This window comes from Macaca fascicularis, chromosome 1 (assembly GCF_037993035.2).
Source record: "Macaca fascicularis isolate 582-1 chromosome 1, T2T-MFA8v1.1".
Taxonomy (NCBI): domain Eukaryota; kingdom Metazoa; phylum Chordata; class Mammalia; order Primates; family Cercopithecidae; genus Macaca; species Macaca fascicularis.
Genome location: NC_088375.1, coordinates 80,810,925 through 80,830,012, shown reverse-complemented (window position 1 = coordinate 80,830,012; position 19,088 = coordinate 80,810,925). Strand labels below are relative to the sequence as shown.

The 19,088-nt window shown below is 39.1% G+C and overlaps 1 protein-coding gene across 19 annotated transcripts in view; it reads right to left on the bottom strand.

Annotated features, from left to right (window-relative positions):
• DISP1 (dispatched RND transporter family member 1) overlaps positions 1-16,698 on the bottom strand; it is a 205,403-nt gene extending 188,705 nt beyond the window's left edge. For 5 of the 19 annotated variants that reach the window (XM_065542359.1, XM_074037053.1, XM_065542379.1 and 2 more), the window contains exons 1-2: positions 16,577-16,698; positions 7,800-7,861 (exon numbers count right to left, since the gene is read on the bottom strand). The gene's annotated coding sequence lies outside the window, so the exon portion shown is untranslated. Of the gene's footprint in view, positions 1-7,412; positions 7,541-7,799; positions 7,890-16,576 lie in introns of all 19 variants that reach the window. The other 14 variants (XM_065542371.1, XM_074037013.1, XM_074037047.1 and 11 more) reach the window with 7 other exon arrangements.
• Positions 16,699-19,088: the final 2,390 nt, after the last annotated feature.

The following is a 19,088-nucleotide window of genomic DNA, read 5'->3' as shown; positions in this document are numbered from 1 at the left end:
CCAGGCTTCCTCTACTGGGTACTTGTCCCCTATGCCTCTATGCCTCTACAAATCCTATCTTCAAGTACCAGTCCCAAGTCATTATGTATAAAGTTTTCTCTAATCTCTTTGTCTTGTGATGTCTCTCATGTGAACTACTATTGGGTTGGTGCAAAAGAATTGCAGTTTTTGCCATTAAAAGTAATGACAAAAAGCTTATTTTTTTTGACAAAAAGTGACAAAAAATGACAAAAATTATAGAGCTTATTAAATTCAGCAATTCTAAGCTATAGGGTCTTTATGGACAATTCCTTATTCTATAAGAAATAAGAACTTACAGCTATTTATAAATCTACCTGGCATCAAACGTAGTTCCTATACACCATAGGCATTTATTATATATTTAATTTACTGAATTTAAGATACACTTATTATTCAAAAATAAACCTACTACCTCTGAAATAATCTCCCCATTTTTTACATATCATTGTCTAATCTATGATTCCACATGTGTATGTGTCCATACATATGTCAAACTAATCAATACTTAAAATGGGGTAGTAACTCTTATCAGATAACAATGCTGAAATTCTCAATGTTGACAGAACCCAGTTTTTAAAAGAACCATTAAAGAAGTATTTCACATTTGCACAAAGGTCAGCATATTAATGGTTCTGTACAACTAATCCATACACATATCCTACAGAAGAAAGAAGGAATCCAGGAACAATTTTAATAGTAAACATATATTTAAAACATTACAGGCATTCAAATCCAAAAGATCCATCAGTCACATGTGCCACCATAACAATTTAGGCAGGTTCTTCACAAATTTAGATATCATTCTTTAGGGATTAGGCTCCTTTCCCATTATGCCTAGAACAAAAAGGACCAGATCTAAATGAAATGCAGCAGTTACAGTCACACAGACACTTGAGTCACTGTCATCTCTGAAAGACGGCCACCAAATACCATATACACAAATTGATTTTATAAAATAAGTGAATGGCCTATCAGCCTTGCTAAAAGCTAACTGCTAATGGCAGAGACCGTGTTGGGAAGACCAACCAAAAAGTACCACAGAAATCTCTGCATTGAAATTTGTTTTAAAGAGGGTGGAAGGAGCCAGGCACTGTGGCTCACGCCTGTAATCCCAGCACTTTGGGAGGCCGAGGAGGGAGGATCACTTGAGATCAGGAGTTCGAGACCAGCCTGGCCAACATGACTAAACCTTGTCTCTACTAAAAATACAAAAAAGTAGCCGGGCATGGTGACACGTGCCTATCGTCCCAGCTAATCAGGAGGCTGAGGCAGGAGAATCACTTGAACCTGGGAGGTGGAGATTGCAGAGAGCCGAGATCACACCACTGCACTCCAACCTGGGTGACAGAGCGAGACGCTGTCTCAAAAACAAAGGAAGGTTGAAGGAAGGATGGAAGGAAGAAAGAAGGCAGGAAAGAAAGATGAAATAAAAAGAAGGAAAGGAAGGGAGAAAAGTTCCAAAACCCATACACAAATTGTACAATCTTATTTTCATTGAAATGACCCCAAAAATAAAAATAAAATATACTTTCAAAGAATCCTTTGAAAGAGCTGCTTGATTTCATGGTCAAGTTATGTGGTTTGTAAAACTTGAAGATATTCAAGTCAGTGATAAACACTAAATCACATGACCCACTTAAGGAACAGGCAGCGAAAAAATCATCTGGAGTTTATACTGGCTGTGCAAATGAATGTACTTAGTCATTACTGAACATCATGACTTACAAAGCAAGCAATTGTTTCCTTTCAAATCCTCATCTTTTCTACCAGTGCTAACAAAATTATTGCCAAAAACACTAAATCAATACCATCTGCTAAAAAAACCTCAAAACATTAACCTTAACCCATTAAAAAATGTGAGTTAAACATCTTTTCAATTAAAATATTATTTTTAACAGTGTTCTATCAGGTAAGCAAAGCAAAACACAACACATATATCCTATGTAGGTAATCATATGAGAATATATGAAAAAAACAGAATATCGAAAATACTGCTCTAAAGTTATTTTCTATTTCTTGGCTGGGCACAGTAGCTAATGCCTATAATCCCAGCACTTTGGGAGGCTGAGGTAGGTGGATCACCTGAGGTCAGGAGTTCAAGACCAGGCTGGCCAACATGGTGAGACTCCATCTCTACTAAAAATACAAAAAATTAGCCAGGCGTCGTGGTGCATGCCTGTAATCCTAGCTACTCAGGAGGCAGAAGAATCGCTTGAACCTGGGAAGGCAAAGGTTGCAGTAAGCCGAGATCGTGCCACTGCACTCCAGCCTGGGCAACAGAGTAAGACTCTATCTCATGAAAAAAAAAAAAAAAATTCAAAGAGAACTGATGAAGTAAGTTACCATCTCTTTGAAAACTGATATAAGAAGTTAAGTCCTAAGAACAAATTTTGTAAAATTCCAATACAAAGATGTTTTGGCATTTTCATGGTAATTTCAGCCTTAATGTTACAAATTTTCTTAGAGCATCTGCTACCTAAACTTTACAACATGGCATCCCATGCACAGAGCAAGTAATCCTTGGTTCTTGTTTATCTTAGAAAAAGATGCAAGGGAAAACATACTTAATGTACTATTAAAAGATCTTTCTCAGATTTTTTTTCTTCCTCCAGAGGGCAGTTAATATAAACCTTCAGTAAGGGGAGTTTTCAAAAGTGCTTTTTGGAAGTCATCTGTTGCTTCTTCATCAAACAAATAGTTCATTTCTTATGACTCTAAATGAAAGAGTTTTATCAGTTACTAGAAATTTATTTTTAAATAAATTTTTAAAAATCCTCTATGCATCCCCCAGCCCACAGGTTCAATACAAAATACTCCCATGAAGCACAATGACAACGTGGACTTTTATTTCTGGCAATGCAGCCCCATGGCTGGAGATCATCTAAAAATGTTGTATTAAGTGCTTAAAATTTTGTTTTAATGTATGGAAGAGCCAACAACAAAGTAAGAGAAATACTCAAGGGCAGAAATAATTTTTTAAAAAGTACAAGTCTAGAGAGGTGAGTTAGTGCTGAAGCCAATGTTGCCCTGGGGAATCAACATATCCCTGGTGGAACGAACCTGATGGAGGACAGGAGCTATAGAAAATAGGGTAATAGGCAGCAAAACTTGAGGGCCTGTACAAAATGGAGAGCCTGAGCAAAGACCGTCTCACATAAAGCTCCTGAGGGGGGTAAATTAAAAAACAGTTAATCTTACAATCGATACACATGAAGGAATGGTCAGGGGAAAAAAGAGTAAATGCATATGGGTAAATCTAAACACTGTTATTTCTGGGGCTGAAAGATCAAGTCCCAAAACTATAATATCTCATAAAAATAGTTCTTGTCAGAAGGAGGTTCAGGAGAAGGATAAAGATGGCATTTACATTTAGACTTTGTTAAGTATGCATATTAACAGTTCTATGGTAACCATAGAGAAAAGAAGAAATAGAAAACTTCCAACACAGTTCAAGGGGGGGAAAAAAACAAACAAAAGATGAGAAGAAAGTATATGATATGGTAGAAAGAATTTAGGTCTTGGAGTCAGATATTCTGGGCATAAATCACAAATCTACATATATTTCTTCTAACCACAGACAAGTCACCTACTTTTAAAATTTCAGTTTCCTCATCTTTAAAAGAGGAATAATAATACAAACTTTTTAGCCTAGTATTTGAGTTAACATGCAAGTACACTATACCTAGTACAGTCCTGACACAAAGATTGTACACAGATACCTTTTCCTGTCCTGTTCATTTCATGACACGGAAGCATGCTCAACTAGTGAGGAGGTCATTATTTTAGGCTGCTGGATCAGACTATTTTCAGCTTGAGTATCACAACTATTACATAGAATTTTTCCTTGACTTTCTATGTACTCCTTCCTTATTCAGGATTAAAAAGCTTCTAAATCAAATTATATGTAGTACCTCAAGTTTATTATTCCTAAACTATGCTTAAATATGTTTAGATTTTCACAAGGAAGATTAAGTTAAATCGAATGCAAATGCCCCTTCCACAGCAAAATGCCACGATTAACAATGCATATAAAATAAAACCCAGCTGTTACTTTTCAGATAGCTAACTACCCCTGACCTCAGTTCTAGAAATAAAAAAGAATGATTATTAATTATATAAATTTAAAGATGTATAACTCACCTATTAAAATTTGTCAAAGTTAAGAATGAGCATGTAATACCAAAATTTGATAAAATAACATCTTGTTGCATGAAGATTATATCAGGAGTTTAGAAACTGTACTCCCAAAATTAAAGTGTCCAGTAAAAGCTTAGTAAGTCAAGCAATCCCAGTAACAGTATTATAAAAGTTGACTCTAAGAATTAAAAAAGTGATAAATTTAATTCAATAACCCACATATGGATGATCCATGCCCCTACCCCTTTTTATAATTCTCCAAGGCCAATTTTAAATTCTGAGTGGAATTTTTCTCTTCAACACAGGATGTTTCCAGAATTCCACCATCTGTACGTTTACAGAATAAAAATTATGTATCTAAGACAAACTTCAAATGGCAAATCTGTCCCCCAAATTATAACGTAATCCAAAAGAAGTACTGTACATGCTTTAACTGTTTGTCTCTACCGGTACAGAAGACTAACTTTAGAGCATATATGCCAAGAAGTCATCAAGGCGACACAATCCTTTTACCTGAAATAAAAATGCTAAAGGCAGAAAACGTCTTCCAAGAAACCAACTGGCAACCACTACAACTAAAGATGAAAGTTTTATTAGAATGGAAATGGAAAACCTTGCATATATACACATACTCTAATAGAAAATGACATGGGGGAATGTTATATTTAGAAATCTTAAATAGGGGCTATATTATTTATAAAATGGGAGGTATCAGCTTTATAGTAAAAGAGTTAAGAGCTAAAACTCTGAAGTCAGATTGTCCAAATTCAATGGTTAAAGAAATTACATTTTAGTTAGTAGCTCCCTGATAGGAGTGGATAATCTTAATACCCATCACACAGCATTCAGCAGATATATAATAACATAAAGGCCAATACCAAACAACCACAAATCATTAAAAAATTCTTAAAGTGTAGGCCAGGTGCAGTGGCTCAAGTCTATAATACCAGCACTTTGGGAGGCTGAGGCAGGAGGCTCGTTTGACCTAGGAGTCTGAGACCAGCCTGGGCAACACAGTAGAACTCCATCTCTGTAAGAAGTTAAAAAACAAAAAAAAATAGCTGAGCATGGTGGTACACACCTGTAGTCCCAGCTACTCAAGAGGCTGAGGCAGGAGGATCACTTGAGCCCAAGAGGTTGAGGCTTCAGTGAGCTGTAATCACACCACTGGACTTCAGCCCAGGTGATACAGTGAGATCCTGTCTCCAAAAAAAAAAAAAAAAAGTATTAATGTGTAAAGGACACTACTAATCTGCAATTGAGCCCAGAGCTCTAATTACTAATAATCAGGTTATAGTCTTAAAGGACTAGGGGAATATTACTATACTATACTGCTGCTGAAGTCATCTTGAGGGGCCGAGGAATAATCAACTATACTAAGAAGAAAAACCCAGGATGGGCCTGGTGGCCAAAGCCTATAATCCCAACACTTTGGGAGACCAAGACAGAAGGACAGCTTGAGCCCAGGAGTTCAAGACCAACGCAGGCAATGAAAGGAGACCTCTGTCTCTACAAAACAGTTTTTAAATTAGCCATGCATGGTGGTGCACACCTATAGTCCCAGATACTTGGGAGGGTAAGTCAGGAAGATTGCCTCAGGCCAGAAGTCAAGGCTGTAGTGGGCTATGATCTCACCACTACACTCCAGCCTGGGTGACAGAGCAAGACCCAGTATCAAAAACAAACAAACAATTTGGCAAGCACAGCAATTCAATCTGCCCGGCACATAGTTTAACTGCTGAGGGGGTGAGGAGGCTGGGATAACAATGTATTAGAGATACAAGCTATTCAGCTGGGCACAGTGGTGGCTCACGCCAGTAATCCCAGCACTTTGGGAGGCCAAGGCCAGCAGATTGCTTGAGGCCAGGAGTTCGAGACCAGCCTGGCCAATATGGTGAAACCCTGTCTCTACCAAATATACAAAAAAAATTAGCCAGGTGTGGTGGTGGGCACCTGTAATCCCAGCTACTCAAGAGGGTGAGGCACGAGAATTGCTTGAACCTGGGAGGCAGAGGTTGCAGTGAGCTGAGATCATGCCACTGCACTCCAGCCTGGGTGACAGAGTGAGGCTCCATCTCAAAAAAAAAAAAGAGAGAGAGACACAGGCTATTCCAAATGGCTTAGTTCTCCCAGGTTCCAGTGAGTTAAAAAAGGATCTATTGCAGAACATTATTAAAGTTTAGTTTGCATTTGACTTTCTTTTTTAAAATTTGTTAACTGACAGATAAAAATTGTATATATTTATGGTATACAACATGATGTTTTCATCTACGTATATATTATGAAATGGCTAAATCAATATATTTGACCTTGACAGCCTGAAAATCTAGGCAGTTTCTGAAAAAGTAACACCCATGTCTAAAACCTACAGTTGGGAATGAAAAAGAAAGACTCTGAAGAATGCTTGAATTCTTATACCACCACCTCCCGCCCCCACCAACATTCCCCACCCCTGGGGAGAAACTATTTGAGACCGAACTGTTAACTGGCAGCAACCACCATCAGCATCACCTGAACAGGCTTCTAGGGCAGCAATCTAATAACCACTCATTTAGTGGCCACTAATTTACTCTTCATTTCAAAGTGGTCTTTTTATCTAGGTTTAAAAAAAATGAAACTGTCTAAAAATTTTTTGCAGCAGCAGCGGCATATGGAAACACATTCATCATTACCCTCCATTATCCTTTTCAGCTGGCAATAACTTGGGGTTGTAAAGCAAAGAAAAAAGAGTTTGGGTGATTTTAATCAAACCTTGGATTCTAGCCCTGCCCTGCAGCATGCTGTAATATGAGAAAGGTTCCAGCCTCACATTCCAACAGAAACGAATTTTTATGTGAAGAGCCCCCCTCCATTAACTGCCACCTCTCCTTTCGTTACTGTTTTGAATCAATGCAGCATATATTTTTAAAGTATCTGCTACTTTCAACTATGCTAGATGCTACATTAATTATGGTACCATCCTTGAAAAAATAAATGAATTACATTTAACAAATGCTTACAGTGGAACAAAAGGAAAATAAAACACTTTTAGGAGTATGAAGACATACAAAAAAAAAAAGTAGAATCAACATGCTGCTAACTCTCTCTAAAAAGTACTTTAAGTATCAGCACCAAATCATTTAAGGTGCTTTTGAAATGTAGAAGAAAACAGTGTATAAGCAAAAGCAGAAGGGCTTTAAAATAAGCTCCACCATTCACAGGTAGCACAAGCTTAGACAAATTAATCACTCCAAAAGTCAAATATAAACATCTACCTTATATAAGGGTTGTTGTAAGAAATGAGTTACATTTCTCATTGCAGTGCAGTGTCTGGCATATATGATCAATAAATAGAGGCCAATATCATTAGAGGCATTTTCAACACATTTACTGGTGAATTTTCCTGTTTGGTGGAAAAAATTTATCAAGTCAATAAAACTTATTACTGTTCTGAAAAACAAGGTAAAATAAGTTCCATAAATTAATATGTAACTTAATATATAAATTAGAAGTATTTATCTTATAACAAGTTGGGAGATGGGAAATTGCAACTAAGAGGCATGTAATATTTCATCAGGGAGTATTTAAATAAACAAACAAAAAAAATGTAATAAGATTCTGAGGACCTGGAGAGGGAAAAAACGTATGAGAAGTAGCTATACCTATTTGTCAAGTTGAAAAAGGTCCTGTCTCCTCCCATTATTCTTCCTCCTCTTCTCAACTCCTATAGGGAAGAAATATGTTCTCAGATACTGGGAGTCAAAAAAAAAAAAGGAAAGAAAGAAAGAAATCTGAAGCAACAAGGTAAACAAGGAAGCAATCTACATATATTAAAATACTTTGCTAATTCTTTAGGTGAACAGAACTTTTCAATTTTACAAGCTTCACTTCAAAATACATACACTTTTTTTTGCTTTTTACTTATTTATTTTTATTTATTTGCATAAATTTAAGGCGTCCAAGTGCAGTTTTGTTACATGGATAATGGTGAAATCTGGCCTCTTGTGTAACCATCACCCAAAGAATGTACGTTGTACCCATTTGCAATTTCTCATCCCTCACCCTCTCCCACCTTTTCCAGTCTTCAATGACTATTACTCCACATTCTACTTCCATGTGTATGTGTTATTTAGCACTTATAAGTGAGAACATGTAGTATTTTACTTTCTAAGATAATGCCTTTCTAAGATATCTTTCACTTAAGATAATGCCCTCCAGTTCCATCTATGTTGCTGCAAAAGACATGACTGCGTTCTTTTTTAAGCTGCATAGTATTCGTGTGTGTTTGTTGTGTGTACATCACATTTTCTTTATCTAGTCATCCATAATGGATGTTTAGGTTGATTCCGTATCTTTGCTATTGTCAATAGTGCTGCAATAAACATACTGAGTGCAGGTATCTTTTTGATATAATGATTAATTTTCCTTTGAGTACATACTCAGTAGTGGAACTGCTGAATCAAATGGTAGTTCTACTTTTAATTCGCTGAGAAATCTCCATATTGTCTACCATAGAGTTTGTACTAATTTATATTCCCACCAACAGTGTATAAGTGTTACCTTTTCTCTGCATCCTGATGTAATTTGGAATTAGGTCTATCAGTCATTCCACTATTTATTCTGAATTAACTCAGATAATTCAGACTAGCTAACAGGAGAGAAGCAAATTCCCTTTGGGAGAAAGGTTAAGGGACAAGAAAGAGAAATGTACGATTTTAATGCATGGACACTTAGGAGATGAGAAAGCATCATTAACCAAGGAGAAAGTAACAGAGCAGAGAAAAGGAGGAGATTTTAAGAAGGTGTGCACCAAAGGCTATGGAACAAATATAATGATCAACATACCACTCACTGATATTTTAGTGGCAATAATTTGCCAGCATGTCTCACTCAAAGTGAAATGCTGCTGTAGATTACCAAAACTTATCAACTGTAGAACCGTGAAACAGAAAACCTTATAATTTGAAACACTGAGGTCTGGATATATGCAGCTGTCCTATCTCATGATCAAATTGTATTAAATCATTTATGAAAATCATTATCATTGAAAATTCAATGTTTATTTAATTACATCTTTAAAAAACAGTTGGAATTACAGGAAAAACATGCAAACTTACTTCTTCCCTCAAAAGCCTCTGTCAAGCTTTGCTAAACTCTTTCTGCTTATAAATGTAGAAATACATAAATTTCTCAACTTAAATTTAAAACCTAGCATACAAAATGATATAGAGAGGTTCTTGTCAAGCTTGAAGGGTTCCAGAAAGAACTGCAAAGGCTAATAAATAAATCCTAATAAATAAATCTTCAAGAACTGCAAAGGCTCCTGAGAATGATAGCTAAACATACCAAGTCACTCTGATTCAAATGCAAATTCTACCAACCTTCTGAACACAAGTGAAATGGTTTCCAGGTCTGGTTCAGAAAGAATTACACTACAAAGTTAAGGCAGATACTCTATGCCTCCTACCTAGTAATCTCACTACTGGATCTTGAGCCCAAATATGTCATTCAATCCTGTATAGTCCATTTTCACACTGCTATAAAGATACTACCTGAGACTGGGTAATTTATAAACAAGAGTAAACAAGAGGTTTAATTGACTCACAGTTCTGCATGGCAGGGGAGACCCCAGGAAACTTACAATCATGGTGGAAGGTGAAGGGGAACCAAGGCATGTTTTACATGGTGACATGGTGGCAGAAAAGAGGGAGAGCTCAGGGAAAACTGTCACTTTTTTTTTTCTTTTTTTTTTTTCCTTTTTTTTTTGAGATGGAGTCTCTGTCACCCAGGCTGGAGTACAGTGGCACAAGCTTGGCTCACTGCAGGCTCCACCTCCCAGGTTCAAGGCAATTCTCCTGCCTCAGCCTCCTGAGTAGCTGGGATTACAGGTGCCCGCCACCACACCTGGCTAATATTTGTATTATTTTTAGCAGAGACAGAGTCAGGCTGTTGGCCAGGCTGGTCTTGAACTCCTGACCTCAAGTGATCCGCCCACCTCAGCCTCCCAAAGTGCTGTGATTACAGGCATGAGCCACTGCACCTGGCCAAAAACTGCCACTTTTAAACCATCAGATCTCATGAGAACTTCACTATCACGAGAACACCATAGGGGAAACCACTCCCATGAGTCAATCACCTTCCACCAGGTCCCTCTCTTAATACATGGGGATTACAATTCGAGATGAGATTTGAATGGAGACACAGAGCCAAACCATATCAAATCCTTAAGTGCTTTCATATCTTACGATGCATCATCCCAGAAAATGTCTTTTTTAACCAATTATCTTTGGAGCTGGCATCTGTCAAAATAGTTTATTTTTATTCAAATAGTTGTTTACTCAAAACCTGAAGGGAAGAACCCTTTAAAGAAAAATGTTACTTCAAATGCTTGTGCTTTCCACTCCTCTTCCCAACCCCATCTGAATAGTTACATTCCAAAGCAAAAAAAAAAAAAAAAAAAAAAGGCAAGAAGAGTAATAAAATTAATTGGAGATAGCACTGTAGTTAAGAACATCATTTCAGTTTGAAGAGATGGAACCTGCAATGAAATACAGCCAAAAGGTGCATTGTTCATTCAAAAACAACAGCCCTACTGATCACAGAGGTAGAGAAGTACTCTACATATGGCCAGACACACGCACCTGCTTAGAAATTATAAACTTGAAGGCAAAAGCATGCCAAAGACCCGTGGGATGGATAAGCATATTTCTGAAGTCAGAAAAAAATAAAATAAAATAAATTTTAAAAAATAAAAATAAAAAAGACCTGTGGGAGTAACGTACAGCTGTAGGAGGAAAAAGGGATCTCATTTTAGTGATATTTTCTAATAACACCCTCAGCCAGCTGCCATGTAAAATAAATGCTACAATTTCTTGAGTACTATGTGGCAGGCAGTATGCTAAGCACATTATATACATTATCTTGTATTTCCTATAATGACTATGTACAGTAGGTATTACTATGCATATTTTGCAAGTAAAGCATAAAGTTCAGTAACTTGCCTAAGGTCTCTTTTAACTGTGCTGAGATTGCAAGTGAGCAACAAATGACAATTATTATTATTACCATAATTCAGCTCAAATTAATGCCTGAAACCTGGCAAGCTTCTAGAATATCCATTTATGTCCTATAATGTTCTATCCCCCAAGGAGTCCTTAAAATTCTCTTCTGGAGGGTTTCCAAGTACTTGGGCTCCAAAAGCACCATGCTTTCCTATCTTGAACTGCCTCCAGAAAGGAAGTCCTCTCAGTAACTTCTCTTGTTCCATGTGTTCCCTATCCTTAAGGTCTTTTCAAATACTCCTTGTGAATCACCCAATGGCTAGCTTGCAAATCCCTTCAAGCCCCATGGGTATCACACTTCACTATGTGCCCCAAGGAGTTATGTAGTCTACTTAGATATTTTATGATGTATCTACTCTCTGCTCTTCCTTCCCCTAATATAACTGAATAGCCCGAATATCACCTCCATTCTCATAACAATCAATTCATACTCCCTTAAATAGAGACTGAAAATCACCCTCCTTACAGAAAATTTGCCCTTGATTAGCTTCACTTAACTATAACTACTTTTGTAACAGAAAGGGCACTGGATTGGAAACAAAGAGATCTGGCCTCAAATTCTGGTTCTTTTACTAGGTATGGTACCTGGGTAAATCATCTTTCTGGGACCCTTTTGGTGAACATAAATGAGAGGAATCAGGCTAAATAAGCACAAAACTAATTCCCAGATCTAAATATTTAAGCAGAAAGATTAGCAAGAGCATAAACTTTAAAAAAAATAGTTACAAAATTTAAAAATGTTTTTAAACACCTTAAAGTAAAAATATATACACAACGTATTAGCTGGGCACGGTGGCTCACACCTGTAATCCCTGCACTTTGGGAGGCTGAGACAGGTGGATCACTTGAGGTCAAGAGTTCAAGACCAGCCAGGCCAACAGGGTGAAACCCCGTCCCTGCTAAAAACACAAAAATTAGTCAGGCATGGTAGCCAGTACCTGTAATCTCAGCTACTCCGGGAGGCTGAGGCAGAAGAATTGTTTGAACCCAGGAGGCCGAGGTTGCAGTGAGCCGAGATTGTGCCGTTGCACTCCAGCTTAGGCAACACAGCGAGACACTGTCTCAAAAAAAAAAAAAAAAAAAAAAACCCACAAAGATGCATATGTGTGTGTGTGTATATATATATATATATGTATATATAACATATTAAAACCACAAAAAGAGAGTAACTTTTAAATGTCAGAGAGTGGAGGGGCCATTAAATTGTCCATTTTCCATTCTTTGGCATGATGAAAACCCAGGTTTTCACTGCTTTTAAATCCCTTAAAAAGTAACTGGGCTATGAATTTCGATACTTTTATTAGTCCAGTCTCACACAGCTATAAAGAATTACCTGAATGGATAATTTAAAAAGAAAAGAGGTTTAATTGGCTCACGATTCCACAGGCTGTACAGGAAGCATGGCTGGGGAAGCCTCAGGAAACTTACAATCATGGCAGAAGGCAAAGAGAAAACCGGTGTGTCCTACATGGCTGGAGCAGGAGAAAGGACCAGCACAAGGGGAGATGCTACACACTATTAAACAACCAGATCTTGTGAGAACTCTACCATGAGACAGCACTAGAGGGACAGTGCTAAACCATTAGAAACCACCCCCATGATCCAATCACCTACCACCAGACTCCACCTCCAACACTGAGAATTACAGTTCGACATGAGATTTGGGTGGGGACACAGAGCCAAACCGTATCAATATTCTCCTATTGACTATGCAATATTTTATATGCCCATATTAGTTTAATACACCAAAAGTATTTTAAATGCTGTCATGGTTAGCCTTATGTGTCAACATGGTTAGGTTATAGCACCCAGCTATTTAATCAAACACCAATTTAGGTGTTGCTATAAACATATTTTGTAGATGTAGTTAATGTCTACAATCAGTTGACTTTAAGTAAAGGAGATTACCTTCCATAATGTCGGTAGGACTCATCTATTCAGCTGAAGGCCTTAAGAGCAAAACCTGAGGTTTCCCAAAGAAGAAAGAAATCTGCCTCAAAACTACAGAATCAACTCCTGCCTGAATTTCCAGCCTGCTGGTCTGACCTACAAATTTTGTACTTGCCAACACCCACAATTACATGAGCCAATTTCTTAAAATAAATCTCTTTAACAAATACACATATATATGTGATAATGATCTGTTTCTCCAGAGAACCATAATGATACACTAACACAGTGAAAATCAAACTGGTACTATTTTGCTTCAAGAGGCTCCACCAGGTCATTCACACAAGTGGTGGGAGGGATTCCCCTCCCAGCCACCTGCAGGTAACCAAGGAGTGCATCATCTGTGTGGTATTTAAAAACTGTAATAAAACCAACTAAAAGTCTTTCTGCTATATTGTCACCAGGAGCTGGCAATTCTAAACCTCAGTGCTAAAATACTCTTTCCAACTATAGCAGACAGCTCCCACCATCAAGACCCCTAGTATGTCACTGGTAGTGGTCAACTTCCCCCACCCCCCCCATGCAAATCATTTATCCAATAGTTCTTCTATTCCTTAGGCTCTCAAAATTAAAAACAAAACTAATAATAACAACAAAGGTTAAGGGCAATCAGTGTGTTTTCTATAATAGTTGCCATTGTGAGTTACAGCCTATCACTTTATAGAAAAGTTCATCTATAGTGTCATGTGATGCCTCACTCAAAGCAAAACTGAGTCTACTTATATAATCCAACAAATTATGATTTAGTGTTCAAAGTATTTTTAAAACAACAACCTAAACAAGAGGTTCACAGTCATAACTACGTGCCTAGAGGCCGGAAAATGTGCCAAGATTTATGGGATCACATTCAGCAGAATGGACAGGGCCCTACTAACAGGACTGCAGTGACTCATCCCCTTTTGAATCACTCTGAGACCCAAGTCATCTTGGTCACTATCGGAGAAAAGGCCTAACTCACCAGAAGAAAAGGACAGAAGGTGATACTAAAAGCAGTCAACCCTGTGTGAGTTAACCTCATTAAGGGCCACACTTTTCATCAGAGGCAGTGCAGCAGCTGGACCATAAGTTAGCAGATCAGCACTCTTTGGTAGCTCCTCGTCCAAAAACTGTACTTCCCCGTTGTAACAAATATTCTCGATTCTATCAAGTGGCGGGAAATGGCTTTCTAACTAGGGTATGCAGATAATTGAGAACGTACTATATAAGAAAATTGATAACCAAAGAGCATAGAACCAACGAGCTCAACTTAGCACATTACTTCATATTTTACAAACTAAAGATTAAGGAAGACAAATGTATGTATATATGAAGACAGTGTTTTGGTTATACCTATTTTGATAGTTCTTCCAATACACTGTACATATTTCGGAAATAAAAAGAAATAGTGAATCTATAAAATAGCCAGCAGTTCACTGTACTTAATTGAAAACTGCCATTATTGGTTAAACTGTAAAATACATCTAAATCCTATGAAATAACAAAAATAATTTACCTAGATAGAAAGCTAAATTTACTAAACAATTAGAAGAAAGAATACAATTCCAAAGATTTTCCAGAATACAGGGCAATCAAACCTCAACATACCATTCATATATATAGCTAGCCCAACTTGCCCAAGAGGGCAAGTGCTCTTGTGTTTCAACAACGAGCACTTCCTCCAACCATGAACTAATGTCTAAAGACTTGCATGCTTTCTCAAGTGCTTTATTTCTCAAAAACCGTGGGAAAAGGCGGAAGAAAAATAAAATCAAGCCTTATCAGATAAACAATATTGTCTACTTAAAGAAATAAGATTAACTTGAGACATACACAGAAATTAACATGACAGTTAATTCAATTACTTTAGAGATCAGTGTTATCTCTTCCTTTTGTAATTTGAAAACTTATTCAATATGCTCATTTACATATCAAGGCACTGTTTATGTTTAGGCCTTGCTTTACACTTGTAAATATCAGCAGTCCTCCTAAACAGAAGGACATTATAACTGCGTATTTCACTCAAGCATAGATATTCAAGGCCATCAAGAATTTACAAGCTAGCAAGACATCGCAGTACCAATAAATATAAAATGTTCTAGTTTTCCTGAATTAGTTCAAGTCAGACCATCAAATCAGATCTAAAAGTTACCTGTAATAATACAGTAATTTTTAAAACAAAAACGTCTAACATTTGAAATATGAAACACCCGAAACACGCAAAGCAATCATCAACTCTCACCCTTCACCAATGACAGTGTTATGATTCTTCCCACTTTGTGACAAAATCCAATTCAACTACCATCTACTCCTTTCTAATTACACTGAGTGAGATACCATATTATGTAGATTAGGAAGCACATATTAATCACATCCAATAAAACATAAATACAAGGTAAATAACAACTAAATAATTACCTTTGGTAATAATAAGGAGCCCACATACCAAACACTGGCCACTGGGAAAACTAAATGTGCTAACGTGTGTGTAACAACAGATCTTGGGTTATCAATATTTTTTAAAAACACTGATAATGGCAAATATTTATATATATATATATTCTCCTTATAGCAGAAATAAAAAGGAACAGTAATATCTTAAGAACTGCTAGTAATTTGCTGCACCCTGATGTAAAATTGCCTTTACTGGTTAAACTAAAAGACTAAACCCAACAAAATAGCTTTTAGAAAAAATGTGTTAGAAAGTTGGGCAGAAAAACAATGAGTTGCAACTGCAAACATTGACAGCACTGGCTTTCCATATGATTATCACCATAATTCTAAAAGCATTTAGTTCATCCCATGACAAAGGAAATAAGACAAGCTAAACTCTGCAGGGTAGAGAGGAGTTCAAAAGGAAAACTTTGGTTGGCTTCCTTGGGTGAAGAGAACTTTTAACTACTATCAGTTTGACAAACGCAGAATGTGGGTGAAGCAAGAGTTCAAGCGGTCCCTAGGAATATACAATATTTTCCCGAAATCCACACGCGCGGAGCGGGATAGATTTCTTTTAAAAAAGTGCATGAATTGCAAATGAAGCAGTAGGAGTTCAGCATCCAATAGGTGGCTGGTCATCTTTCTGGTTCGTAAGGTCAAGACGCCCTTCTCATCTACAACCCGCAGAGAAGGACTGACTCCCTCCTCTCTAACCTCTCCCTAGAAGCCAACCTTTGCCATCTCATGCCACCCTCGCAGACAATCCGCCAGGACCCGGGACACGCCCCCACGAATGACTACTTTCCTCCGGGATGCATCTCTGCCCCATGTCATCCTCAACCTCCAGTCTCAGGGCCTCTTTGGCCTCAGGGTCCCCGGTGCCTCCCTCCCCAGCCCCTCACGGCTGCCCTTAGGGCTCTCCTGGTTCCCCGTTCTCAGTCCTGGCCCTTCTCGCACGCCTCGGGTCCCGGCTCTCCCTCCACAGGCGCGGGAGGTGCCGCCTCTCCCGTCCCTACCCGGTCTCCCAGTCCCGCGGCGCCGGGCGGCGGCACGCCGAAAAGCATCCACTGAGGAAACAAGTGCCTGCAACGCTCCGGCTGCGAACTCACCTCCAGTCCGGGCGCTCAGATCCTGGCCCGGAGCCGGGCTTCCGCCTGGCGCGGTCCGCGTCGCGAGCGGGACCGGAAGTCCCGCCCTCCCGCCCGCTCCCGGCCGGCTGGCCTCGCTTGACTACTGCTCCGCGGGAGAGGGATTGCTGGCGGCAGGCGGCGGGCGGCGGGCAAGGGGCAGAGGGCAGGGGAGCTTGGCTTGAAAGGGCGAGGCAGGCGCCAAAAAAATTCCCTTTCGCGCTCCTGCTCTTTCTAGTGTATCCATCGACCAGTGTGCAAATGGTTGACCAGGCGTCTATTCTGCTCAAGCCCAGTGAGGCACAAGATGACTCAGACACTGACCTCTGTCCTCACAATCTAGTTAAAAGTTGATATAAGTAAAAACAGAAGTAAATCACTCCGCAAGACAGTGCGATAATTCACATTATTATCACCTGCTGTATATGGCCTGTGAACAACCAGCCACTGCTGTAGGGACTGGGGATAGAGTGAACAGAGAACAGCCCCAGCTCTGGTGGAGCTTAGACTCAGGGCGAGGAACTAGCTATAGAATAAATCTAGCTATAGAATAAAACTAGCTATAGAATAAAACTAGCTATAGAATAAATAAATAAAACTAGCTATAGAATAAACAGCGGCAGCTCCCTGGGGAAGCTTATGCACAGAAACACAAATATATAAGCAATGAAACCCTCAAGTGTTAGAGGCACTCTGGTGGTGCAGTAGGGAACGGTGCGACGTAGGGAGCTGGGCAGAGAAGGCTTTCTAGAAATAACGACTCTTCAATTGAGACTGAAATAAATGATGAATAAGAGTTGAAGGACAGTCAAGGTGGAGAAGGGCATGCAGAGGAGAAGAATGGTATGGAATGAGAGCTTGGCTTGTACCGGTAGCTGGCCAGGAGTTAAGCAAAGTGTCAGATGGCGGATGCAAGAGCAAGCATAATGAGAAAAGACAAGGCCAGATCGTGAAGAACGTTGTACCTTATGCTTAAAAATTTTGGACTTCAGAGACTCCGTGCAACGGAATCCATGGTGTCATCTAAGGGAACAGACAAAACAGTGAGTCATGGGGTTGACTAGGGGGATTGTCCTAGTCATCAAAGAAAAATAAATAGATCATGAATAGCATGTTTTATCCTTGAGGATGCTTTCTCGAACTGCCATACCCAGATGTAAAGGCGAAAGATGGCTACCACAACCCTATAAAGGCAGGACCACAAGGGATCATACCCCTCAGGTTGCTGCATTGAGCAAATCACCCCAACCAAATGAGATGCTAAGTGAAGTCACAGGGAACTATGGAATGAGCCCAGAAGAAAGAAGCTTCAATACCAGCTACAGTAATGAGGACTGTTGCATTTATTGTTTTCTTTGCTCCATTTCGTTCCTAATAAATACTCTCTTGCACACCAAGCCCTTTCTTTGCCTTTTTAAAAAGGAATGGTATAATACATAAATTTTTCTTTTTTGCCAGCAAAAGGCCATATGTTGCAATATATATGGAGATAGGATTACAGTAGAAGAAAATGAGGAATGGATATCATGTAGAAAGTCTGTACTTAGACGGCATAGCATTAACTCTAAAAGAGGTAAAAGATTACACCTTTGGGTTTTCTCCCATTGGTAAGGTTAGTAGTCCATTTGTGGTGGTACGTGAAATAACCGATTCACATAGCGGCAAAATATGTTTTTAAAGGAAGGGAAAAAGAGAGTGTGCATGTGGTGTGGTGTGTGGTGTGTGTGTGTGTGTGTGTGTGTGTGTGCGTGCCCACACTGGGTGCCAAGAAGTAGAATGTAATAGACGCTCTGTGAAATGTTTCCTTATAGCTTCCCACAATTCCTTTTTTTGTAGGAATGGCTGAAATACATAGAGGCAGTCCTTTTATGGGCCACATATGCACAAGAGACCATGTCCTAGTGTGACCAGCTACGTGTTTGTTAAAGACTGAGGGGGGGCCGGGCGTGGTGGCTCAAGCCTGTAATCCCAGCACTTTGGGAGGCCGAGGCGGGTGGATCACGAGGTCAGGAGATCGAGACTATCCTGGCTAACACGGTGAAACCCCGTCTCTACTAAAAATACAAAAAAAAAAAAAAAAAAAAAAACTAGCCGGGCGTGGTGGCGGGCGCCTGTAGTCTCAGCTACTCGGGAGGCTGAGGCGGGAGAATGGCATGAACCCGGGAGGCGGAGCTTGCAGTGAGCCGAGATCACGCCACTGCACTCCAGCCTGGGAGACACAGCGAGACTCCGTCTCAAAAAAAAAAAAAAAAAAAAAAAAAAAAAGAAAGACTGAGGGGGATACCAGGATGCTGGACTTCCGGTGCTTAAACTGTGATAGTTTTGGGAAAACTGAGACAAACTGGTTGCACTTACCATGTCCCCTGTCTACATAACAGATTAATTCAAAGGTGGTCATATC